The 25,014-nt window shown below is 50.2% G+C and overlaps 1 long non-coding RNA gene across 1 annotated transcript; it reads right to left on the bottom strand.

Moving 5' to 3' along the window:
* Nucleotides 1-5,500: 5,500 nt before the first annotated feature.
* Nucleotides 5,501-23,640, bottom strand: LOC140427332 (uncharacterized). The gene is made up of 3 exons (XR_011948474.1): nt 23,531-23,640; nt 14,701-14,807; nt 5,501-7,033 (listed from the first exon to the last, which is right to left on the bottom strand). It is a non-coding gene; the product is annotated as an uncharacterized lncRNA (long non-coding RNA).
* Between the last annotated feature and the right edge of the window lie 1,374 nt (nt 23,641-25,014).

The raw sequence follows: 25,014 nt of genomic DNA, 5'->3' as shown, positions 1-25,014 counted from the left end.
TAGGGGTGTCCTGGGTAGTGGTGTCCTGGGTAGTGGTGTCCTGGGGAGTGGTGTCCTGGCTCAGCTGTGACGGGGGCCTGTGGCTGCCCCTCTCGTCGCTGGGTGGCACACGCCTGCGTCGTCGCACCCGCACGTGACGGGGTGTCGTCTCCCTGTTGCTCCAGGTCTCTCCATCTCCCGTGGTCTCCAAGGGACATCCTGCGGGCGTCGCATGCCAGAGGGTCCGGGTCTCTCCGTCTCCAGTGGTGTGCGAGGCGCATCCTGCGGGCGTCGCATGCCGCAGGGTCCGGGTCTCTCCGTCTCACGTGGCCTCCGAGGGGCATCCTGCGGGCGGTCTGCATCTGCGGGGATGGGTGCCTCAACGTTTGCTCCTGCGATACACAATGAAGCATGCATGGTTGGACACGCAGGCAGTGATCAGGTGATATGGGGGAGGGGGATATAGGGGAGGGGGGATATGGGGACGGGCTGTCAGTGGCTAACTTGCTGGTGGGCCCCCGACCTCTGCATCAGCAACCTCCCGGTCCTCAGGTCCGCCAATCAGTTCCAGGGCCCTTTCCTCGTGTTCGGTCAGTGGCCTCTCATCAGTGGGGCCTCCTCCAGTCCTCACATGCTCCCTGGTGTTGTGTGCGCGTTTCTCCTGTGGCGGGGGGGGGGGGCCTGGTGGCAGGGTTAAAGGCAACAGTGTTAGACAGGTATATGAAGGCACGCCATCGGTTGCGCGTGTATTGCAGAGGTTAAAGTTAGGGCTGGATTCACTTGGGGATATGGGGGAGGGGGGATATGGGGGATATGGGGGAGGGGGGATATGGGGGAGGGGGGATATGGGGGAGGGGGGATATGGGGAGGGGGATATGGGGGATATGGGGGAGTGGGGATATTGGGGATATGGGGGAGGGGGGATATGGGGAGGGGGGATATGGGGGATATGGGGGAGGGGGATATGGGGAGGGGGGATATGGGGAGGGGGATATGGGGAGGGGGATATGGGGGATATGGTGGAGGGGGGATATGGGGGAGGGGGGATATGGGGGAGGGGGGTATGGGGGATATGGGGGATGGGGGATATGGATATTGGGCAGGGTGGGGGGTGGAGGCTCACCCTGCCTGCTCTGACTAGGCCGTTCACCTTCTTGTGGCACTGGGTGCCTGTCCGTGGTGTCAGGGCCGCAGCGGTGACGGCCTCTGCCACCTCCCTCCACAGACGCCGGCTGTGGCGTGGGGCAACTCTGCAGCCGTGCCCGGGATACAGGGCCTCCCTCCTCTGTTCCACTGCGTCCAGGAGCGCCTCCACATCCCGTGACTGGAACCTCGGGGCTGAGCGGCGGCCGGCCATCCGGTCGGGTGTTCCGGTCGGGTGTTCTGGTCGGGTGGGGGGGAGCAGAGCGTCCTTATGAGCCGTCACGCCGTGCGGCGTGTGTGATGCTGCACGGCGTGGACCACGTGAGCAAGCGCGGATCCCGTCACGTCGCTGCTAGCCCAATTCGGGCCGGAGACTTCGCGACGATTTTTGCGGCGTGACGCAGGTCGGATTGCGCTGTTTTTTGCGCCGATCGGCGGACTTTGCGCCGATAACGGAGAATTTCGCCCCATAGATCATTGACCTTTTAAGATTATTTTTAGTTCTACCCACTCACTATTTCTGACTCTTACTTGGCATATAAAGTATTTTGAAAACATTTGAAGTAAGTTATTTTTAAAAGTATCTTGATGTTATAAAGTCAATTGCAATAAGTAATGAAGGGGGCAGGGAAATGTACTTTAGCATTAACTCATAGGATGCAAATTCAAATCCAATCATAGTAGAATTTGACTCAGTATGGTATCAATGAGCCCTAGCAAAACTGAAGTCAATGGGAATCAATAATAATAATCTTTATTGTCTCAAGTATGCTTACATTAGCACTGCAATGAAGTTACTGTGAAAAGCCGCTAGTCGCCACATTCCGGCACCTGTTCGGGTACACAGAGGGAGAATTCAGAATGTCCAAATGACCTAACAGCACGTCTTTCGGGACTTGTGCGAGGAAACCGGAGCACCCGGAGGAAACCCACGCAGACACAGGGAGAATGTGCAGGCTCCGCACAGACAGTGACCCAAGTCGGGAATCGAAACTGGGACCCTGGCGCTGTGAAGCAACAGTGCTAACCACTGTGCTACCGTGCCGCCCCAGGGGAAAACTCGTCATGGTTGGAGTCATGCCGAGCACAAAGGAAGATGGTTGTGGTTGTTTGAGGTCAATCATCTCAGTCTTGGGACTTCTGTTTACTCCAGGAGTTCCTCAGGGTAGTGTTGTGGGCCGAACCATCTTAAACTCTTTCATCAATGACCTGCCCTCCATCATAAGGTCAGGAAGGGGGATATTCGTGGATGATCGCACAATGTTCAGCACTATTCATGACTCCCCATATACTGAAGCAATCTGAGTCTATATGCGGCAAGGCGTGGACAAGATTTAGGCTCGGGCTGATAAGTTGCAAGTAACATTTGCACCACACAAGTGCGCGGCAATGACCTGCTCCAGCAAGGAATAATCTAACTATCCCCCCATCACATTCAATGGCATTACCATTGCTGAAACTCACAATGCCAATGTCATAGAATCATAGAAAAGTTACAGCACAGAACGAGGCTATTTGACCCGTCTTGCCCATGCCAGCCGGAGGACACCCAGATGCCATTCTAATCCCACCTTGCTGCACTGGGTCCATAGCCCTGTAGCTTCGAGCACATAAGGTGCAGATCCAGATACCTTTTAAAAGAGTTCAGGGTATCTGCCTCCACCACCAACTCGGGCAGCGAATTTCAGACTACCCTCTGCGTAGAAAAGGTTTTCCTCATGTCCCCTCTACACCTTCTGCCACGTATATTGAATCTACGTCCCCTGATTCTAGAATTCTCCACCAAGGGAACAATTTTATCCTGTCCACACTACATCTTCCCCTCATCCTGGGAGGGTTACCATTGACCAGAAACTTAACTCGAACAGGTATACAAATACTGTTGCTACAAGAGCAGGCCAGAGGCTGGGAGTTCTGCAGTGAGTAACTCACTTGCTGACTGCTGTCTGTTGTTGCTCTTTTTAGCCTTAGTCTATTGGCTCTGATTACGTCACCTTTGCTCGCGAGTCGCCAGGTATCTTTATGATACCGCCACGTGGTTCAAGTGCAGGTTATGATTAATAATACAGCACACCGCTTAGTAAGGATTAAAACAACGGTCATTTATTATATACAACGAGCAATATTAATACACTAATACAACTATCTATATAATAGACCTATCACTACTGGCCAATACTTAACTTAGGAAGAGCCCCCCAGGTCAGGGAAACGAATGGCTTGTCCAATCAAATCTGGCCCGCGGGATTCAAAAGGCTGCTACAGGTCGGTGGCTAGGTGTCTCTACCGGATAGCGATCGCTGGATTCAAACTTACTGTTGCCGGTTGCTGTTCTTGCGAAGGTCTCGAGCAGGCGAAGAGGAGAGAGAGAGAGAGATCTGAACTTGGCCCCTCACTTTTATAGGGCCCAGGGGCTTCCCGCCTCCCGGGGCGGCCCTTGACCCTGAGTCCCAAGTGATTGGATTTGTCCCCAATCCCTGGGGTCGATGTGTCCAATGGTGAGGTGATTCCTCCATCGGGGGGTGGTCGTTCACCTGTCTTTGTTTTGGCCACTGCAGGCGCCGACAGGTCTGGCCCGGTATTTAATTGCTAATATGTTGCAATTGTTCCCGGGGATAGCCGATTTAACTGCAGGTGTCTGGATAGATGGGCTGCAAACAGTCCTGAATGTAACTGCAAATACCTGGGTTGATGGGCTGTTGATAGCCCTGAGTATCGATCTGGGCTAACTTCCCCAGAGCCGAATATGCAATACTGTCTGCAGCTGCCTGCTTTTGTCTCGTTAGCTGCTTTTCCCAGCAGTCTTTCGGGTTAGCCATTTCAAACTGGGTTTTGGCCAGATTAATCGGAACGCAGCCATTTTACGTGGCTACGCTGTCCATCATCTACAAGGCACAAGTCAGGAGTTTGATGGAATATTCTCCACTTGTTTAGATTTTTAAAAATTTAAAGTACCCAATTTCTTTTCCAATTAAGGGGCAATTTAGCGTCGCCAATCCACCTACCTTTCACATGTTTGGGTTTGTGGGGATGAGACCCACACAGGCACGGGTAGAATGTTCCACTTGCTTAAATGAGCACAGCTCCAACACCACTCCATCCAAGAAAAAATGCCTGCTCAACCTATCGAAAATTAACTCCCTCCACCAGCAACACGCAGTGGCAGCAGTGAGTACCATCTACAAGGTCCACTGCAGTAACTCACCAAGGCTCCTTCGACAGCACCTTTCAAACCTACGACATCTACCACCTAGAAAGACAAGGGTACAGATTTATGTATTCACCATCAAGTTCCCCTCCAAGTCATTCACCATTCTGATTTCGAAATATATTGCTGTTCTTTCAGTCACTGGGTCAAAATTCTAAAAGTCCCTTCCCAATTGCACACAGGGTGCTCCTCCAACACATGGGCTGAAAAGGGTCAAGCAGGAAGCATGCCACCAACTTCTCAAGGGCAATTAGGGATGGGCATCAAATGCTGGCATAGAGGGAATAGACTGGAAATTAAAATGACACATGACTGGAGATGTTCTGCAAATTGTTCACCCAATCCACAAGTGGTTTCCCAAAGATAGAGGAGATTGCATACCAACTGAAAATGTAATATACTAAATTGAAAGGCGCACAAGTAAATCACTGTCTGATCTATATCCACTGTAAGCCATGTCTCAGAGCAGGTTGGGGGAGGGGGGATGTCTGGGGAGGGGGGGGGGGGATTGGGAAGAGGGTGCAAAGCACCAGTACTGGTGGCTAGAGGGGCTGAGGTACAATGTCGTAGATGGAGGCTGAACAGTGAACAGACCTGAAAGACCTTTCTTAGTGCCACACAAAAGGCTGACAGTTCCGGCTTTTTATTTTAAAGCCGATCTTTCAAGTCAGTTTCACTGATTTAATTTGATTTGATTTGATTTATTGTCAAATGTACCGAAGTACAGTGAAAAGTATTTTTCTGCCGCCGAGGGAAATACACAGTACATAGATAGTAGACAAAAAGAATAATCAACAAAGTACATTGACAAATGGTACATCAACAAACAGTGATTGGTTACAGTGCGGAACAAAGGCCGAAACAAAGCAAGTACATGAGCAAGAGCAGCATAGGGCATTGTGAATAGTGTTCTTACAGGGAATAGATCAGCCCGAGGGGGAGTCGTTGAGGAGTCTTGTACCTGTGGGGAAGAAGCTGTTCCTATGTCTGGATGTGTGGGTCTTCAGACTTCTGTACCTTTGTTGCTCTTTTTAGCCTTAGTTTTATTACCTCTGATTATGTCACCTTTGCTCACGAGTCGGTATCTTTCTGATACCGCCACGTGGTTCAAGCTCCAGTTATGATTAATAAGTCAGCACACCGCTTAGTAAAATTGAAATCAACGGTCATTTATTATATACAACAAGTAATGCTTACACAATAATCCTACTATCTATATCGAAACCTACCACTACTGGCCAATACTTAACTTTAGGAAGGGCCCATCAGGTCTGGGAAATGAATGGCTTATCGAATCGGATCTGGCCCGTGGGATTCAAAAGGCTGATACGGGTCGATGGCTAGGAGTCTTTATCGGGCAGTGATCGCTGGAGTCAAACTTACAGTTTCTGGTCGATGGTCTTGCGAAGGTTGCGAGCAGGAGAAGAAGGGAGAGAGAGCGAGATCTGAACTTGGCCCCTCACTTTATAGGGCCCAGGGGCTTCCCGCCTCTCGGGGCTGCCCTTGACCCTGAGTCCCAAGTGATTGGACTTGTTCCCAATCACTGGGTTCGATATGCTCCAATAATGGGGCGATTCCTCGATCGGGAGGTGGTCGTTCACCTGTCTTTGTTTCGGCCACTGCAGGCGCCGACAGGTCTGGCCCGGCATTCAATTGCTAATATGTTGCAATTGTTCCCGGGGATAGCCGATTAAACTGCAGATGTCTGGGTTGATGTGCTGCTAATAGTCTTGAGTATCGATCTGGGCCGACTTCCCCAGAGCCAAATACTCTATTCTGTCTGCAGCTGTCCGTTTGTGTCCTGTTGGCTGCTTTTCCCATCAGCCTTTTCGGTTAGCCATTTTAAATCAGGTTTTGGCCAAATTAATAGGGAATCAGCCATTTTAGGTGGCTATAGGCCCTCCTTGTGATCCTAACGCGAAGCGTGAAGGATCACATAAATTTTGTCCTTTCCGTTCCTTAACCGGGGGGGACACCTCCTACATGGCTACTATTCTGACCCTAGCTATGCACAAAGATTTACCTAAACAATTCTGAGGGCTCTATGTCAGACAGGGTCATGCATCTAAAAAAATTAAAACTTGGAACCTCTAATTTTACCTAAATACACTCATCAAGCATTGCATCGTCCTATCTCTCTAAAACATACAACAACAATCATAACATTCCATATATTCTTTCCTGGCTTGGCAGTCAAGCTCAGGATCATACATTTTTTCTTGTTACAGGTAGTTTTGTACATCTTTTATTTACAGGAAAACGCAAGTGCTTGTTCTTTATTTTTGTATTTTAGGTTGCGGGGGTCTGGGGTCTGGTCATACCCGAACATAGGGGATTGGATCCGATATACCGGGGTTCGAGCGCGGTACGCTCTCCTTCTCCACTTGCGGAGGCGTATAGTCTGCACTGCACAGCAGAGTATTGCCAACGCTAACAGTGCTTCGATCACGTATGACAGGGAATACCCAGTTATGAACTTGGCACACCAGGATAATGCAGCGTGGCTGGTGACTGGGCCCTCGGTACTGTGGGGCAGTGAAACATTAACGGCAGGGGGTTTGAAGTAATGGGGTCCGCGTTCCCGCGCAACCAAATGTTTAGTCTCAAAATCTTGATCACGATGAAAGAAGTCCTCATGGCTGTCCTCTTTCTTTTTCTGTCTTTGTGTTCTCTGTTTTCTCCGGTCCTGGAGCTTCTGGAGTTCTGTAAAACAAGCATAGTATCTGTAACTACCTTGGTATAATATCCAGTATGTTAGTGTGTCTGTCCTTCGGGGCCAATTATTCCCTTATAATTGGTCATTCTATGTGACTCCCTCATTTTTATTTTTCAAAACAAATGTTAGGACACGGCACCCTTCCCAATGGTGGACCAGTGCTAGGTTTATCATCCAAATGTTCGAGGATGTAAATACCATTTGGCAGCAACCCAAAGGTTGCCTAAATAAATAAAACTGTTTTTGAAAGGAAAGGGTCGAATGAGGTGCGTATGGGCCGCGACGGGTAAGATTTGGATGGAGTCCCCGGGTAGGACGGCTACCAATACCGTATCTCCCCTACCCGAGCATTTTTGACCAACGGGGGGGTCCCCAGGCAGGGCGGGTCTCACGCCGTTTCTCCACTGCCTGAGCAACCGACAAGAACGGGCAAAAATGTAGTCATCATGGTGGGGTTGCTGCTGTGATTCTCCCGTCAAATCAGATCGGGCATCTGGCACTTGGACCAGTACCAGCCGAAAAGCTAGTTCCTCTGAACAAGCGTTGGGTGCTGTGCTTCTACCATCGAATCAGAACGGGCGTCTGGTGGCCGAACAGGTATCAGCTAAAGTGTCTGCCGACAAGCCAGTTCCGCTGTACAAGCATCTGGTCTGTTGACCAGGTATCTGCAGATAAGTTGGTACCACTGAACAGGTGTCTGGCCACGGTGGGGGTTTTGGAAAGAGCTAAAAAGTTTCAGGTGAATGGGTGTGTGACAGTGAGACCCATTCTCCTGTCGGACGAACAACATTTAAACAAACCGACAAACAACGCAAAACATTCTGCAGGTTCCATCAGGAAGGACAACACTTTTCACCAAGTGTCTCCCTTAAATCATCATGTGGACACCTCAGTTCTCTGTTGCGAACAGGGTCGCAAAGGGGTTGGCGGATTGGGGGTCTGACTCGGGGTCGTCCCCTTCTCCCGGGTGCCAAATTCTGGAGTGAATTAATGTTAAGAGGGCTGCCTGGTATGAGTTGGGGTTGCTCTCGTCGTTGCGGACGAGTCTGTAGGAGTTGTTGCGGTGCCAATGGCATTCGTCAAGTTGTGTGGGGATAAAGTCGGGGTCGTCCGTGTGGTTCGGTGGTCGGTGGTGTGGTTTGTTTAAGAAAGTGATGAGGAAGGGGTCACTGGAGTTGAACTCGGAGTCGCTGGGTGTGGGACCAGGATAGTAGGGAGGCGTGTTGTGGCTGTCGTCCGAGTCACAGTCGCTGTCTCTGCTGCTGCAGTCTGTGGGCGTCCCGGGGCGGAGTGTAAAGTTTGTGGGTGGAGTCGGGGGCGAGTCCGTGTCTGGGCTGGACGTGGAGGGGGTTGGTGTGGTCACGTTGGCTGTGGGCGGGGTTTGGTCTGCTGCGTCAAGCATGACGTGGAGGGCGTGGTTTGACTGTGCTCTATAAGCCTTTAGCTGGTTTATGTGAAACCACGCAGTCTTACCATTTTGGTATTTGATTTTGTATACCGATGGGCTTACTTTATCCGTAATGGAGTACGGACCCGAGTATTTCGGAGACAGAAATGTGCTGGGGTTATACACAGACAACATCACTTGTTGTCCTATATTATACTCCGTTGCATGTACTGCCTTATCAAAACAGGCCTTGCTCTGTTTTCTTTTAGTACCTAGTTTAACAGCGGCTGCTAACTGAGCCGTTTTTACATTCGCAAGTAATTGTTCAACGGCTTTCTCGTGGGTGAGTGCCGTAACTTCAGGGCTGGTCAGGTCTAAACCCAACAAGTACTCTGTCCCTTTCATGGGGCGTCCGGTCATGAGGGTGTGTGGGGTGAAACCTGTGGAGGTGGAAACAGTGTTGCGCAAAAACATCAGCGCAAAGGGGAGGACCGAATCCCAAGTGGTGTTGTTCTGCTGGACCATTTTTCTAAGGGTGGTTTTTAGGGTCCGATTCATGCGCTCCACTATACCACTCGATTGTGGGTGGTACGCAATGTGAAATTTTTGGGTTATGCCAAATATTGTGAGGACGTTCTGCATGACCCGTCCCGTAAAGTGAGAACCTTGGTCCGATTCAATACTGCGGGGGAGTCCCCACCTTGTAAAGATGTGGTGGGTTAGGATTTTGGCTGTGGTTTTCGCGGTGTTGGTGCGGGCTGGAAATGCTTCCACCCACTTTGTAAAAGTGTCTATGACCACCAGAACATATTTATAGCCATTCCTGCAAGGGGGCAATGGACCTATAAAATCGAACTGGTGGTTAGTCCAGGGGCCGTTAACGGGTCGGGTGTGGCTGAGATGTGCCTTTTTGGCATACCTATCTGGGTTGTTCTGAGCGCAGATGAGACAATTCTCAATGTAATGGGATACATCCTCTTTGAGATTAGGCCACCAACAAAGCTGTTTGAGGTGGACTGCGGTGGGTTCGATTCCCTGGTGTCCATGACCATCATGGAATAAACAGATTATTTGGTTCCTATCCTGCTCAGGAACTACATAAAGGGTGTCCTTTAACACCACACCGTCATGTGTGGTTATTGTATTTCTGTACCTCTCGTATGAGGCTGGAAACCTCCCTTTCACGATTTCAGTGAGAGCGCTATCCTGCTTCTGGGCCTCTACTAGATCTTCGATCCTAGTCTGCGTGACCTGAACTGCACTCACTGGCGCGCTCACTGGAGCGCTCTCGGGGGGCTTCCAAAAATACCCATGCCTGGATCCTGCCTTAGCCAGTGCGTCGGCTTTTACATTTCCAGGGGGGGAGGAACGATGGTGGCTGCGGACTTTTATAATGCCAAAGGTTCTTGGCTTTTTGCAAAATATGGCGGAGTAATGGGGCTGAGGGGAGGGGTTTCCCATCCGCGGAAACAAATCCTCTTGTTTCCCAGAGGGGCAGAAATTCAGTGAGGCTGTTGCACACGTATAGACTGTCTGAATATATGTCTGCTGGGCTGGGGAAGGAATCTGGGTGCTCTACAATGTAAGAGATGGCCGCAAGCTCTGCTGCCTGCGCGCCTAAGTGTCCGGGTAATTTTAATGCGATTTCCTCGAGGGCGCGTCCCTGCGCGTCCTCCACATAAATCCCACAACCTGTTATGCGTTGCCCATCCAGGACTGTGGAAGATCCATCCACATAGATCCTAATGGGGTCACACGTGTCCGGGTGAGGGGGGTTCTGAGATGGAGTGGCTAGTTTTCTGGGGGGTGTTTTAGCTATAAAGGGGCCTGTATTATGGTGGGGCGAGATGATCTCACGCTCATGGGGGGTTCCGGGGTACTGTAGATTGTCCGCTAAGTATGGGTGTGTTTTGGTCCGTTTGACTGTGATGTCCCGTCCTTGTAAGAGAAGGGTCCACCTAGCAGCGCGGATTTGGCTGACGGTACCGTCTTTAAGTCGTCCGTCTCGTAAAAGTTGGGTGGGGGTGTGCTCGGTCAAAATGGTGATGGGGTTCAGTCCGGTAATGTATGAGAAGTACTGGACTGCCCAGAAAACTGCGAGCAGGTGTCTCTCACGGGCTGCGAATCCCTGCTCCACAGCATCTAAAATTCGAGAGGCATAAGCCACGGGTCTTAGCTGGTCGTGCCGTTCCTGCAGGAGCACGGCTGAAAGGGTGCGGTCTGTGGTCGCTACCTCTATTGCGGGTCGGGAACCTGTAGTGCGGGGGCGGCTATGAGTGCCTGTTTTAAAGAGTCCACAGCATCTGTATGCTGCGGAAGCCACTCCCAGGGGGCTCTTTTCTTTAGGAGGTCTGAGAGGGGCGCTGCCTTGCTGGCGAAACCGTCAATGTGGTTTCGGCAGTAGCCAACCTGTCCTAAAAATAACCGGAGGGCTGAAACGTTATTGGGGATGGGGCAATTTAGCGATCGAGTCAATTCTTTTGTGCTCGATCTTGCGTTTGCCGTGTGTGATGATAGTACCCAAATATACCACCTTTTCTTCCAATATCTGGGCCTTTTTGGGGTTGACTTTACAGCCAATGGAATGTAGTAATTCCAGGAGTTCGGACAGAAGCTCAATGTGCTCTTCCTTCGTATCTGTCTGCAGTAGTAGATCGTCTACATACTGTACCAGACATTCGGGGCGAGAAAATTTTGCTAGTCCATTTGCCAGCTGTCGGTGGAAAATGGAGGGGGAGTTGTGGAAGCCTTGTGGCAGGCATGTCCACGTGTACTGCTGCGCTCTGAAAGTGAAGGCAAATTTATACTGGCACGCCTTTGCCAATGGAATGGACCAGAATCCATTACTGACGTCCAAAACCGTGAAATATCGGGCCTGGAGTCCCTGTTTGAGCATGGTCTCGGGACTTGTTGCGACGGTGGGGGCTGCTACGGGGGTGACTTTATTGAGTTCCCGATAATCAATGGTCAAGCGCCATGATCCGTCGGGCTTCCTTACTGGCCAAATCGGGGCATTATTAGTTGAGGCTACCGATCTTAGGACGCCCTGCTCTAATAAACTTTCTATAACCTTTAGGATTTCTCCCTCTGCTTCTAGGGGGAATCCGTACTGCTTTTGGGGTCTAGGGTCTGGTCCTGTTATTTGTACGGAACCGGTCATCCGTCCACAGTCATGTTTGTGGGTCGCGAATGATGCCCTGTTTTTTTGCAGGACTGCCCTATCCTGCCGGTCCGTGCTGAGTGTGGTGGGGTTGAACCAAAACTCGCCTACTGCGCTAATTTTGTTCATATAATCTCCTATATTGAGCGTTGCGGGGGCTCTAGCGGATTTCGCCATCTTCCAGACACACTGGTTGACTGCATCAAAAGAGAGGTGATGAGAATTCATGAAGTCGATCCCCAGAATGTGCTCTGCTGTTGGGGGCAGGTCGACTAACACTACGGGGTGTTTTGTATTAATGGTTCCGATCTGGATGGGTACAGGGGTTGTGATATGTCCCTGCTGTGAGTGGCCTGTGAAGCCGCTGAGGGTGATAGTGGCTGTGGTGGGCCACGTGTCCTTACCAAGGGTGGAGGAATTTAAGGTTGTGCAGGACCCTTCTGTGTCCCAGAGAAGCTCGATCGGCTGTCCCCTAACCTTTGCTGCGACTACGGGTCGTCCTGACCTATCCCAAAGGGTATCGCAGGCCCAACTGGGGGAGCCTGTACACCGTCAGTCCGTTACGGTCAAGTCTGTCTGATCGGACTGGGCGCTAATACTATGTATGGGCTCTGCCTTTTTCTTATTGAGAGTGCCTGTCTGTTGGGCTCTCTGTGGCTTTTTAGGGCCATTGCATTCTTTGGCAAAATGTCCCAACTGTCCGCAATTGTAGCATTCTTGCGGTTTTGCTGGGGGGCTGCTCTTTCCATCGTTTACCCAGGCGGGGTTGTGAAGAGTGGTTCTTACTGCCTGCACGTCTGCGGCGGCTTGTTTTTCCTCGGGGGTTCTAGCTGCGGGTTTACTGTGAGCCGCTTTTTCCCAAACGCGGGACAATCTTTTGACCACTCACTTCTCATTATGAGCCTCCTCCGAGGGGTCATAATTACTACAGGCATTCTGTCCTGCTTCCGTGGGAGATAAGGGTGCGGGTCCATTTGGCCATATTTTCTGCGGACAAATGGGCACGGTCTACGTTTCCGAAAACGGCTTCAAAGTGAATCCACAAGCGTCCTGCGAACGCTGTGGGGTGTTCAGACTTTTTCTGTCTGCACTTATTTAGGCCATCTACGGGGTCGCCCCGGTTATACCCGATCGCATCCAGGATCGCGGTATGCATTTCTGCAAGGGTGCCTCCTCCTACATTCTGTGGGTCGGGAAGGGCTGCTGCGACCGATGGGTCTAAGCTGAGGACCGTGAGCTTTACCTGCTCTTTCTCATCCAGGCCGTACAAGGTTGCCTGGTGTTTGATGGTGGCAAAGAAATGGTGTGGGTCTGAAGCGGGGAGGAACGGTGTGATTTTAGCACACGTGTCCCGTAATTGGGTCACTGTGAGGGGGGTGGAATATAAGACTTCCGCCTCGTCTGCTGTGGCGGTGCGGTGGGTTGTTACAGGGTTCAAGGGAGCCTGTATTACCTGCTGTGTGGGGGGTGGGGGTGCTTTCCTCCTTTGGGGATTTCCCTGCGCACATGTTCCCTGAACATATCTCTGCGCTGTCTCTTGCAGTTCTTCCCAATCAGGGCCGTCTTCCTGTTCTAAACTTTCTCCAAAGGTGTCTTGCAATCCCTTTTGGACAGAAAGCATTGATTGCAGGTCTGCAATTTGCTTTCGGCACTCCGCATGATCTAAGGTACTCTGCCTTTGTTCCGTGGTTGCAGCGCGGAGCGCTCTCAAGGCTGCCTTGAGATCACTACATTGCGTCTGTAGCATCTCCACCTGCTTCTCTGTCTCTTTCTTAACCAGGACTGCACGCTGCGTGTCCTGATAAGCCTTCTCATACTGGGATTGAAAACTGCTTAAATGCGCCAGACAAGACTGGTGACCCCGTTTGGCGTCAGCCACCTCTTCGTCCTTGGCTTCTAACTGCCTTTTCAATTCCAGGTTCTCTTTTTCCATCTCGCGTACATCGATTTTACTCATACGATGTATGCCTTCTATTTCTTTTCGGAGCGTCCTGACGACCTCCTCTGTGCCTCGCAATTGTGCCATGCAGGACACGATTGCCATCGGCTTGCGTGCTTTTGCTAAGCTTTTCTTATGAATTTCACTCATGTTCTCCCACCAAGTATGCCCTATACTTCCGGGACCTGAGTCGTCATTATTACAGAAACCGCTCCACACGGGCCATCCTTTGCCTTGTAGAAATCTCCGAATTTCTGCTTCCCAAAGGGGACACTGTCCCACTTTAATGCTGCTGATCGGTGCAACCGCAAATTCTTCGGGGTTCATGAGGCATTGCATTGCCTGCATTGCCTGCATGGCCATCTCTCTTATCTGCTCGCTACGTTCAAATTTGGAACAGGGGGCTAAGGTGGTGTCGTAGATACGGGTACGGCTTGCGCTAATTTCCGAAAATACAGGCTTCCGACAGTTTTGACGCAACAAAAATCTATCAGTTTTACCTTATAACCCTGTTAGTTATGCATGCATACACACACTTCCGAATTGTGAATTATTAACCAGAACCGCTTGAACACTTGTGGTTTTTGTTTTGTTTTTGTTTCCGATTGGATTCTATTCATGGATCCCAGGTCCCGGTTGAGGCCGCACTCATGTGTGCGGAACTTGGCTATAAGTTTCTGCTCGGCGATTCTGCGTTGTCGCGGGTCCTGAAGGCCGCCTTGGAGAACGCTTACCCGGAGATCAGAGGCTGAATGCCTCTTCACTTCAGCAGTCAAGGGCATTCAGCCTCTGATCTCCGGGTAAGCGTTCTCCAAGGCGGCCTTCAGGACCCGCGACAACGCAGAATCGCCGAGCAGAAACTTATAGCCAAGTTCCGCACACATGAGTGCGGCCTCAACCGGGACCTGGGATTCATGTCACATTACATTCATCCCCCACCATCTGGCCTGCGAAATCCTACCAACTGTCCTGGCTTGAGACAATTCACACCTCTTTAACCTGGTTACCCCATCTCTGGATCTGTAAAGATTTAATCACCTGCTAATGCTCGCATTCCTAGCATTGTTTGGCATCTTTGAATTTGTCTATATATGTGTTTCTGGAACAGACCTCTTCATTCACCTGAGGAAGGAGCAGCGCTCTGAAAGCTAGTGACATCGAAACAAACCTGTTGGACTTTAACCTGGTGTTGTAAGACTTCGTACTGTGCTCACCCCAGTCCAACGCCGGCATCTCCACATCATGGCTATCATCTATTTGGTATAGAGTTGAAATCTGTGTAATGCAGAAGTAATAGTACACTGTGATCTTTTTGCATTTTTTGAGAGGGAGAGAGTGTTAGTGGTAAATATTGATACAAGTCCATGCAGTCAGAAAAGAATGTTTTGCAGCCAATTAACTATCCTTGAAATGTCATTAATGCAGTGAAACTGACAGTTGTAATTTTATTTTAAAGTTGGTCAACCATGAAACTGTTAAAGGTCGTTTCCACTCTGAGCAATTGTCAGTTTTTTTTAACATCATTAGCTGTCAGTTAAACTGACAGTTGCTGAGATTGAGAACTGACAGCAGAACAGTGATTAGAGGAGCAACAGGACTTCCGGTGGCGGCTATGAAGGAGTAAGTCGCACATTTGGTGGCTCCCGCTGTGGTCGGACTTTTGGACCTTTCCCCCGTTTTTCTACCGGACCTGAAGTGTAAAACGGATGTTAGTGGCAATTGTTTACTGAATTCCCACTTTGGTGCATGGAGAGAAGGACTGGAAGTGTTTGTAAGGGCAGAAACAAAAAGATAGAGAAGGCTTGGACTGTAGCTGCAACAGAAGACAGGATGGCGCAGGTTCGGACCTCTAGCTTGTCGACCCAGCAGTCTATGGAGCAGCTGATGCAAGTCAATCAGGAAAGCTTTGCTACGCAGAAACGGGACTGCTTGGACCCGATAAAAGAGTCGATTGAGCGGTTGGAGCATAGATTGGACGCCCAGGATCGGGCTATCCAGAAGGTGGAGAAGGCGCTGGCTGAGCAGGAGGAGCATCAGACTGCGGTGGAGCTGGAGGTGGGGATGCTGAGGGACCAGCAGAAGAAGCTCCTGGAGAAAGTGGAGGACTTAGAAAATAGGTCCCGCCGGCAGAGCCTAAGAATCGTTGGGCTCCTGGAGGGGTCCGAAGGAACGGATGCTGAGGCATACATCGCAGACATGTTTGTGAAGCTGCTGGGGGATGGGGCATTCTTCCGGCCCCTGGATGTGGGTAGGGCTCACAGAGCACTCACGAGGAAGCCGTGAATGGGAGACCCCCGAGGGCAATGGTGGTGAGATTCCACAGTTTCTCGGATAAGGAGCGCATTCTACAGTGGGCCAAGTAGACACGGAGCTGTAAATGGGACCATAGCATCCTGCGGGTTTACCAGGACCTGAGTGTAGAGGTGGCCAGGAGGAGAGCAGGCTTCAACCAGATCAGGTTGATCCTTTTTAAGAAAAAGGTGTGAAGTTTGGACTGTTATACCCAGCCCGTCTCTGGGTCACGCATGAGGATCAGCACTTCTACTTCGAGTCGCCTGAGGACGCATTGGACTTTGCTAAAAAGAAAGGGCTGGCGATGGATTGAGGACTTTTGAACTTGGCTGCAACGTTCATGTTTTTGTTTTTTCTTTTTGTTTCTCTGTTTTTGTAAAAAGTTTCTCGTTTTGCGTTTCATGGAACATGTTGGTGATGGCGTTTGCATTGATTTGGAACCAGTGGTAGAGCTGAGTGAGTTAAGGTTTTCATTTGCACTGTTGGGGGACGGAGGTGTGCTTGTTTTGATCTTGGTGTTTTTCTGTTGGACAATTGTGTGGGGATTGTTTGATGTTGGAGTTTGTTTGTATGAGCCGGGGGGGGGGGGGGGGGGGGAGAAACAATAGGTGGGAGACTATCTGGCGCCGGGGATGGGGGCCACCAAGCCAGCTGGGTGAGCTAGCTCTTGGAAACGCAGTGGGGGTGTGTGCATGTGTTTGGTTTAGTAAAGGGGTTGGATTACAGGGTGTTGTTACTAGGGGGGAGGGGGGTGAATGTTCTGCTGATGAGGGCGGGACTTGGGCTGAGGGACAGAGAGGAGGTTGGGGGCAGGGGCTGACTGGGGATGGACTGGTGGAGGCGCGGAGCATGGGCTGGAGGCGGACCTAAAAGAGGGGATGGCTGATCAGCGGAGGGGGGGGGCGGCAATGAGCCCCCCAACTAGGCTGATCACCTGGAATGTTCGAGGGTTAAATGGGCTGGTCAAAAGGGCACGTGTGTTCGCGCATCTTAGGGGATTGAAGGCAGACGTGGTAATGTTGCAGGAGACGCACCTTAGTGTTACGGACCAGGTTAGACTGAGGAAAGGCTGGGTCAGTCAAGTCTTTCACTTGAGACTAGATTCAAAGACTAGAGGGGTCGCAATCCTGATCAATAAGCGGGTGGTGTTTGAGGCGGGTAGAATAGTTTCGGATGTGGGAGGCTGGTACATTATGGTCAGTAGGAAGCTAGAGGGGGAGCAGGTGGTATTAGTAAATATGTATGTGCCAAATTGGGATGATGTGGAGTTTATAAAGACGATGCTGGGGAAGATACCGGATCTGGACTCGCACAGGTTGGTCATGGGAGGGGACTTCGACACAGTTATGGACCCTGGCTTGGACCGGTCAAGCTCGAAAACGGGCAGGGTGCCAGCAATGGCAAAGGAACTAAGAGGGTTCATGGAGCTGATGGGGGGGGGGGGGGGATCCATGGAGATTTGGGCAGCCAAAGGTGAAGGAGTTCTCCTTCTACTCACACGTGCATAAAGTGTATTCCTGGATTGATTTCATTATTCTGAGCAGGGCTTTACTGACGGGGGTGGTGGACACGGGGTATTCACGATCACAATCTCAGACCATGCTCCGCACTGGGTTGACCTGCAGGTTAGTAAAGACAGTAACCAGTGCCCGCACTGGAGGCTAGATGTGGGATTTTTAGCTGACGAAGGGGTGTGTGAGTGGCTGAGGAAATGTATTCAGAACTACTTGCAATTCAACGACACGGGAAAAAATTCAGCAGCGGTGGTCTGGGAAGCACTGAAGGCAGTGGTTAGAGGGGAGCTGATCTCGATACGGGCCCACAGGAAGAAGGTAGACAGGGCAGAGATGGACCGACTGATATAGGAGATACTACAGATAGATAGGAGGTAAGCGAAGACCCCAGAGGCAGGGCTTTTAAGGGAATGGCGGAGGCTACAGGCAGAGTTTAGCTTGCTGACCACAGGGAGGGTAATGGAGCAGCTGAGAAAGGCGAGGGGGGCGATCTATGAACGTAGGGAGTAGGCCAGCAGAATGCTTGCACAGCAGCTTAGGAAGAGGGAGGCAGCTAGGGATATAGGGAAAGTAAAGGACAGAGATGGGAACCTGGTTGGTGATTCAGTAGGGGTGAAAAGGGCGTTCAGGGATTTCTACAGCAGGTTGTACAGCTCGGAACCCCCTATGGGGCCGGAGGGGTGAGACACTTCTTGGAGGGACTGCATTTCCCAAAGGTGGACGGCGAGTGGGTAGGAGGGCTGGGGGCCCAATCGGGCTGGAGGAGATAATGGAGGCCTTGAAAGCCATGCAGGCGGGTCCGGACGGGTACCCAGTGGAGTTTTATGAAACGTTCTCGGGGATATTGGGGCCGGTGTTGTTGAGGATGTTCAATGAGGCAAGGGAAAGAGGGGTGTTGCCCCCGACGATGTCACAGGCAACAATTTCGCTGATTCTTAAGCGGGACAAGAACCCGGAGCTGTGTGGGTCCTACAGGCCGATCTCCCTGTTGAATGTAGATGCCAAGTTGCTGGCCAAAATCTTGTCCTCCAGGATCGAGGACTGTGTTCCGGACGTTATTGGGTCGGCATGAGTGCGTATGGAGGTGGCTTCATGTAAGGGCACCAGTTTGGGGGCGTTGGTAACTGCGCCGCTGCCTTTCCCGCTGGCATGGTACTCCACCAGTCCAGTGGTGGTGGCGGCCCTGAGAGTTTGGGGCCAGTAGAGGCGGCATGTGGGAGCAGTGGGAGCATCGGTCTGGGCCCCAATCTGTGATAATCACTGGTTTGCCCCGGGGAGTATGGATGGGGGGTTCCGGATATGGCAGAGAGCTGGGATTGAGAGGATGGGGGATATGTTCATAGAGGCGAGCTTTCCGAGTATGAGGGCATTGGAGGAAAACTTTTGGTTGGCGAGGGGAAACAAATTCAGGTATCTGCAGGTGCGGGACTCCCTTCGTAAACATGTGTCAACCTTCCCGCTCCTAACGCTAAGGGGGATTCAGGACAGGGTAGTTTCCAGAGGGTGGGTAGGAGAAGGGAGCGCTCGGACATTTATAAGGAGCTTATGGGGTCGGAGGAGATGCAGACCGAGGAGCTGAAGCGCAAGTGGGAGGAGGAGCTGGGAGGTGAGATAGAGGATGGTCTATGGGCAGACGTGTTGAGTAGAGTCAACACGTCTGCAACATGTGCCAGGCTCAGCCTGATACAATTTAAGGTTGTTCACCGGGCTCCCATGACAGTGGCCCGGATGAGCAGATTCTTTGGGGTGGAGGACAGGTGCGCAAAATGTGCGGGAGGACCGGCGAACCATGTCTACATGTTTTGGTCATGTCCAAAGATTATGGGATTTTGGCAGGGGTTTGCGGACATCATGTCCACAGTGTTAAAAGTAAGGGTGGCGCTGAGTCCAGAGGTGGCGATTTTCAGGGTGTCAGAAGACCCGGGAATCCAGGAGGAGAAAGAGGCAGACGTTCTGGCCTTTGCTTCCCTGGTAGCCCAGAGACAGATACTGTTTGGAGAAAATCAAGTTCGCCTTGAGAGGGTCACTGTTAGGGTTCACCCGGAGGTGGCAACCGTTCGCCGACTTCTTTGCGGGACATTAATCGTCAGCAGATGGGGGGGTATTTTAGATTGGAGTAGGGGTCAATAAGGGTGGGACCTGTACGAGAGGTAAATTGCTTTTGCACTATGTCTATGGTTTCATGTATAGTGCTTATTTTGTTATTACTATACCAGAAATACCACAATAAAATGTTTATTTAAAAAAAAGAGGAGCAACAGGTGCAGGAAAGGTAGAGCTATTCCTCCAATCACAGATTCTGGGCTGGATTCGCCGATGCCGGCGTGGGAACGGTGGCGTTTTATGCCAGGAAAAGTGGCGCAAAACGGGCACCGATTCCCCGTTTTGCTGGGGGCTAGCTGGACGGCAGCATAGAGCACCCGGCTCTAGCTGCCAATACGGCCTGGAGAATTGCTGGGTTCGTGGCCGCGCATGTGCACGGCGGCGGCCTGTAGCGGACCCGGCCCGCGAAATTCTCCTCCCTTCGGCCGGCTCGCGCGCCCCGGACCACCCCCCCACAGTGCCCCCAGCCCCGAATAATGTCTCTCACTGCCCGCGGTTCAGCCCTCCCCCGACTGTAGTGCCGCTGGACTGAGCCGCAGCCGCCACGCAGCCGCCACGTGTCCCATGACGTCGGGAACTTGGCCGGTCGGGGGGGGGGGGGGAGCATTGGGTGGCAGGCCTCAGGCAACGTCCTGAGGCTGTTGATACATGGCGCAGCATACCCCTAGAGTACGCCGCTTTGGAGGGTCTCTCCCATGCTGGATTTATGCAAGCCCTTCCTTTCATTTTTTTAATGTGGAGATGCCGGCAATGGACTGGGGTGGTAGATTAAGAAGTCTTACAACACCAGGTTAAAGTCCAACAGGTTTGTTTGGAATCACTAGCTTTCGGACTGCAGCTCCGATGAAGCTTACCTGATGAAGGAGCTGCGCTCCGAAAGCTAGTGACTCCAAACGAACCTGTTGGACTTTAATCTGGTGTTGTAAGACTTCTTACTGTTTCATTTTTTATATTTCTGGTGATTTGCTTGCCAAGCTGGTTTTCCAATGGCTCTGCGTTGTGCTGTCTGAACCTCTCTCCTTCATGTTGATTGGTTTGTAAAGGTCGTCCAGCAATGCACTTCATTTTATTGATGAAGAAGAAATGAACCAGTTATAATGTATGAATTGCTAAGGGCTTTCTTTTGAAGCTGTCATGCTGTCTTCCCTTGACTTTCCTAACCCTGTTGAATACAATATATTGGGAAACAAGTGAAACACTTTTCAGTGTTCAAGTTAATGATTGCCCCAGCTCCTCCAATCACAGATTCCCTTCCTCCTGCTTTTGTTGCTCATCCAGAGGCATAAAATACGATTGGAGGAGCTGCAAGGGCAGGAAAAAAAGTTGTGATTGGAGGAGCTGGAGCAGGTAACATCGTTATTCCTGCTGGGCACCATGCACCAGTTTTTCAGCTGCACTCAACGATTTGTCAAAACATCTTCTGGGAGACCAAGGAGAAAAAACTGAAAATAAAAGTACAGGAGGGAAATTCCACCAGAAGCGAAGCCAGAGGAACTGTCATTCAGCTTCCTGTCAGGTCAGCTCTGACTGTCATCCGCATGTGCAGCACGAGCTACTCAAGGAACTTCACTCCTTGTGATACTCAGTTAACCTGCGAGGTGAGTGAGTGCTGTGTCAGTATGTCCAGGGAGCGAGGATATAGCTCAGGAACCAGCAAGTGAGTGTGACTGCCCACTCTTCTCCTTCTCTCGCTTCCTCCCTCTTTCCCTTCCACAACCCTCCAGCTATTAAACCATGTAAGCTGCAACATGAAAGGTGGTCTTGTTTTTCTATACAGAACAGGCTGTTGAAACATATATAACAAAACCTGAAAGGTTCTGTCCAATCAGGGTTGCAAGTATTGAATCTTTCCTCCAAGAATGAATTTACTGCCAACATGCACCTATGATTCACCACATATCTATGATTCAATGTGCAGAGCATGTTAATGAAGGCTGAGGCAGTCACCAAAATCGGTGTTATCATCTACAGTGTATTAAATAACTAATGCAATATTTTCCTGTCAAATTAACAACTTGCTGTTAAAATAAGATGTGTACTCTCTGGTTTTTGAAATAGTTGTGGTGGGATAACTGATTGGGTGCAAAGGAACACTGAGTAATATTGTTGCTACTCTTTACATTAGTACCCCATGTTGCCTATATAATCAGATGATATTTGTAAGCAGATACCAATAAAGAGTATTGTCATAAAAGGAACACCTTTCTCTGACTGTTTGGTTAGATTTTTGCTAATCTCAAAAAGCGAAAAAAATAACAGGCACGATTAAGGAGGACGGTTTTGGGGGTGGGGGATAAGTGGTCCAGAAACAGGAGGGCACATGATTTCTCTCCCTGGCATGTGGTTAGCCCACTGGCTCCGACAGATATCTTGACTAACCTTCCTCCCACCTTGTTTCTTTTAAAGATTCAAAATCATCTGCATATTTTCCCTCTCATCGATGTTGTCATGATGCCATCTGCCACCCAGTGTTTCCAATATACCTTCCATTTTCCGCACATGAGGATAACCCTCATGGCTGACAGAGTCCTCAATGTGCTTGTCCCTATTTTGTGCTTTCATTCATTCCTTCCCCTCTCCCAGAACCATGCTAGGGTTTCCCTTTGACTTAACCTCTCACCCCTCAACGTTCAATGGATCATCCTCTGCCATTTCAGCCACCTTCAAACACATCTTCCCTTCCCCACCCCGCTCCTAACAGATTTGCTCCCTCTGTGATATCATGGTCCACCCCTTCAAATTACTCCCAACATCTTCTTCCCTCCCGTGACATCTTCCTGGGCAAGTTCAGGTGACGCAATGCCTCAACCCCTTCTGCCATCCCGGCACCCAAACACACCTTCCAGGTGCAACAGCCATTTTGCTTGTACCTCTCAGTGTCCTAAACTTCACCAGCTGCTCATGATGCAGCCTCTTCTACCCTCGACAGACCAAATGCTGATTTGATGGCCGTTTTTTGGTTTGCCTCGCTACGTCCTTGAGCATGAGCCCAGGCTTCTTTTTAAAATTCTTCCATGGACGTGGACATCATTGACGAGGCCAGCATTTGTTGCTCATCCCTAATTTCCCTTGAACCGTGGTTTGTTGGGAGGGCAGCTAAAAGTCAACCACATTGCTGTGGATCTGGAGTCACATGTGGGCCAAATCAGGCGAAGGCATGAGTGAAAGATTTTTATAGTGACTATCGTGTCATGGCCATTAGCTTTTAAGATTGATTAATTGAATTTAAATTCCACCATCATTGGATTTGAACCCGTGACCCCAGAGCATTACCCTGGGCCTCTGCATTACTAGCCCAGTGACAATGCTTCACTCCCACTCTAACCCCTCTGTCCTAACAGTGACTCATTTCAAAAGGTTTTCACTGGCTTGAAGACATTAGGCGACTCTTTTCAAGGTGCTATATCAATGCATGTCTGTTTTTTCAAAATTATGTAGTCTCTGTTTTTCTTTTCGTCCTTCGCCGAATTAACAGTACGTTCCTCCTTTTCACACTTTTCTTCGCCATTACTCCACCCCCAAGAGAACCTGCTAAACCCCAGACTTGGCCTCGCCTGCCCGCCCATTGGGCGATCCCAACTTCTTGCCTGCATTTTGGATTGGGTTACTTGCCTGCCCGGCGTGGGAAGTTACATGACTGTCGAGGTAAAAATGCAATTTGATTTTAAGCTACGCAGAAAGAATCTGCACGATTCTGCTCTCACCGCCTCCAACCCGTAAGCCAAGGGCTACTTCTGCGGGATCTCAGACCTAAAGAATACATTTTAGGATTTAACCAGCCATGCACCAAGGTTCCTCTTTCTCGGCGTGACTTTCACGAGACCAATCGAAATAGTAACCGGGACGAAACTGCCACTTCAAACAAACTGCACATCGAAATTGACAGAGGGAGTTCGTCTGCTCCGTGGTTTCACCCCAAGCTGCTGTACGGGCGTTTGCAGGGAAACCAGTGCCCACGCCAGGCTAAATTGCACGGTGGCAGCAGCTGGGGATTGATCATTCGTGTGCAATATCGGAAAACAACTCACGAGCTGTTTGCCTGCTGTTTTCCTTCAACACCTTGCTTGAGCTCTTGCTGACGCAACCTACCTTGTGCAAACGCGTCCACGCTTTTTTGTTTCATCTCGCCCGCAGGCAAATGTGTCCAAATGCACTGGCCGCAGGTACCCTGCCGTCTGGCAGAGCAGTTTGAGAATGAATCCGCGGTTGCGTTCAAACAATTTCATTCTGCAGAGGCTAATAGCACAGGGCTGCATTATAAGTGAAAAGACTCAAAATTGTCAGGTTTCATTGGTTTTTACTCCCCAAAATATACTATATTCATTACATTTCTGAAAGTACGTGATATAACAGGTCAAAGCTGACAGTGACATAAAGTGCAAATCCAATCGGTTTGTTTCAACACTGTATGTGGCACCTTGAGGTGTCTCAGCACATTTGCAATTACAGTTAATATCTACAATATTAACAGCCCCGGGTTTTTTTACACCGTTTCAAAGCTCACAGTGCAATATGGTGGGGGGGAAATTAATTAATTACAGAATTAGATGTGCAAACAAGGAGTGGCGGCGGTGTTGTGGTATTGTCAATGAATTAGTAATTAGGGTAATAGTCTGGGCACCTGGGTTTGAATCCCGCTTGGTCGATGGTGAAATTTGAATGAAATGAAAATCTGAAATTAGAAGATTGAGGGGGAAACCATTGTTGTTTGTTGTAAAAAACCCATCTGGTTCACTAATGTCCTTTCGGAGTGGAAACCTGCCATCCTTTCCTGATTTGGCCTCCAGGTCCACAGCTTGGCACTTAAATACCCTCTGAAATGGCCTAGCAAGCCACTCAGTTCAAGGGCAATTTGAAATGGGTAATAAATGCTGGTCTAGTCAGCAACCCACAAAAAAAATCAGCAAAAAAACTACTTTAAGGAAAGGGTTTTGGGCTTTTCATTGGTCACTTACTAAAGCCATGTCTAATTAGCATTGACATGGGCAGCATTGTTAGCAGAGTGGTTAGCACTGTTGCTTCACAGGCACCTGGGTTCGATTCCCAGCTTGGGTCACTGTCTGTGCGGAGTCTGCATGTTCTCCCTGTGTCTGTGTGGGTTTCCTCCGGGTGCTCCGGTTTCCTCCCCATAAGTTCCGAAAGATGTGCTTGTTAGGTGAATTGGACATTCTGAATTCTCTCTTGGTATACCAGACAGGTGCCGGAGTGTGATGACTGGGGGATTTTCACAGTAACTTCATTGCAGTATTGATGTAAGCCGACCTGTGACAACAATAAAGATTATCAAAAAGAGAAACAGTCAGACACCCTCATAATGCAGGTTGATGATTTCTTCCTGGGTCGTATGGTGGAATTTGATAAACGTGGGGCTGTATTCTCCGATCCCCAGCGCCGAAATCGCATTCGGCGACGCGGCGTAGAATCCTTGATGATGTCAAAATCGGGAGGGGCGCCGCTTTCGTGATGCTTCGCCCTCTGAAAAGCGGTGTACATAGAATCCACGCCCTCCTTATGTTGGCTGAGGCCCGCCCTGCGATGCTCCGTCCCCGACCGGCCGAGTTCCCGATGGCATG

Source organism: Scyliorhinus torazame, chromosome 7, assembly GCF_047496885.1.
Source record: "Scyliorhinus torazame isolate Kashiwa2021f chromosome 7, sScyTor2.1, whole genome shotgun sequence".
Taxonomy (NCBI): Eukaryota; Metazoa; Chordata; class Chondrichthyes; order Carcharhiniformes; family Scyliorhinidae; genus Scyliorhinus; species Scyliorhinus torazame.
Note: the sequence above shows the minus strand (reverse complement) of the source record. Positions and strands in the feature narration are given on the sequence as shown.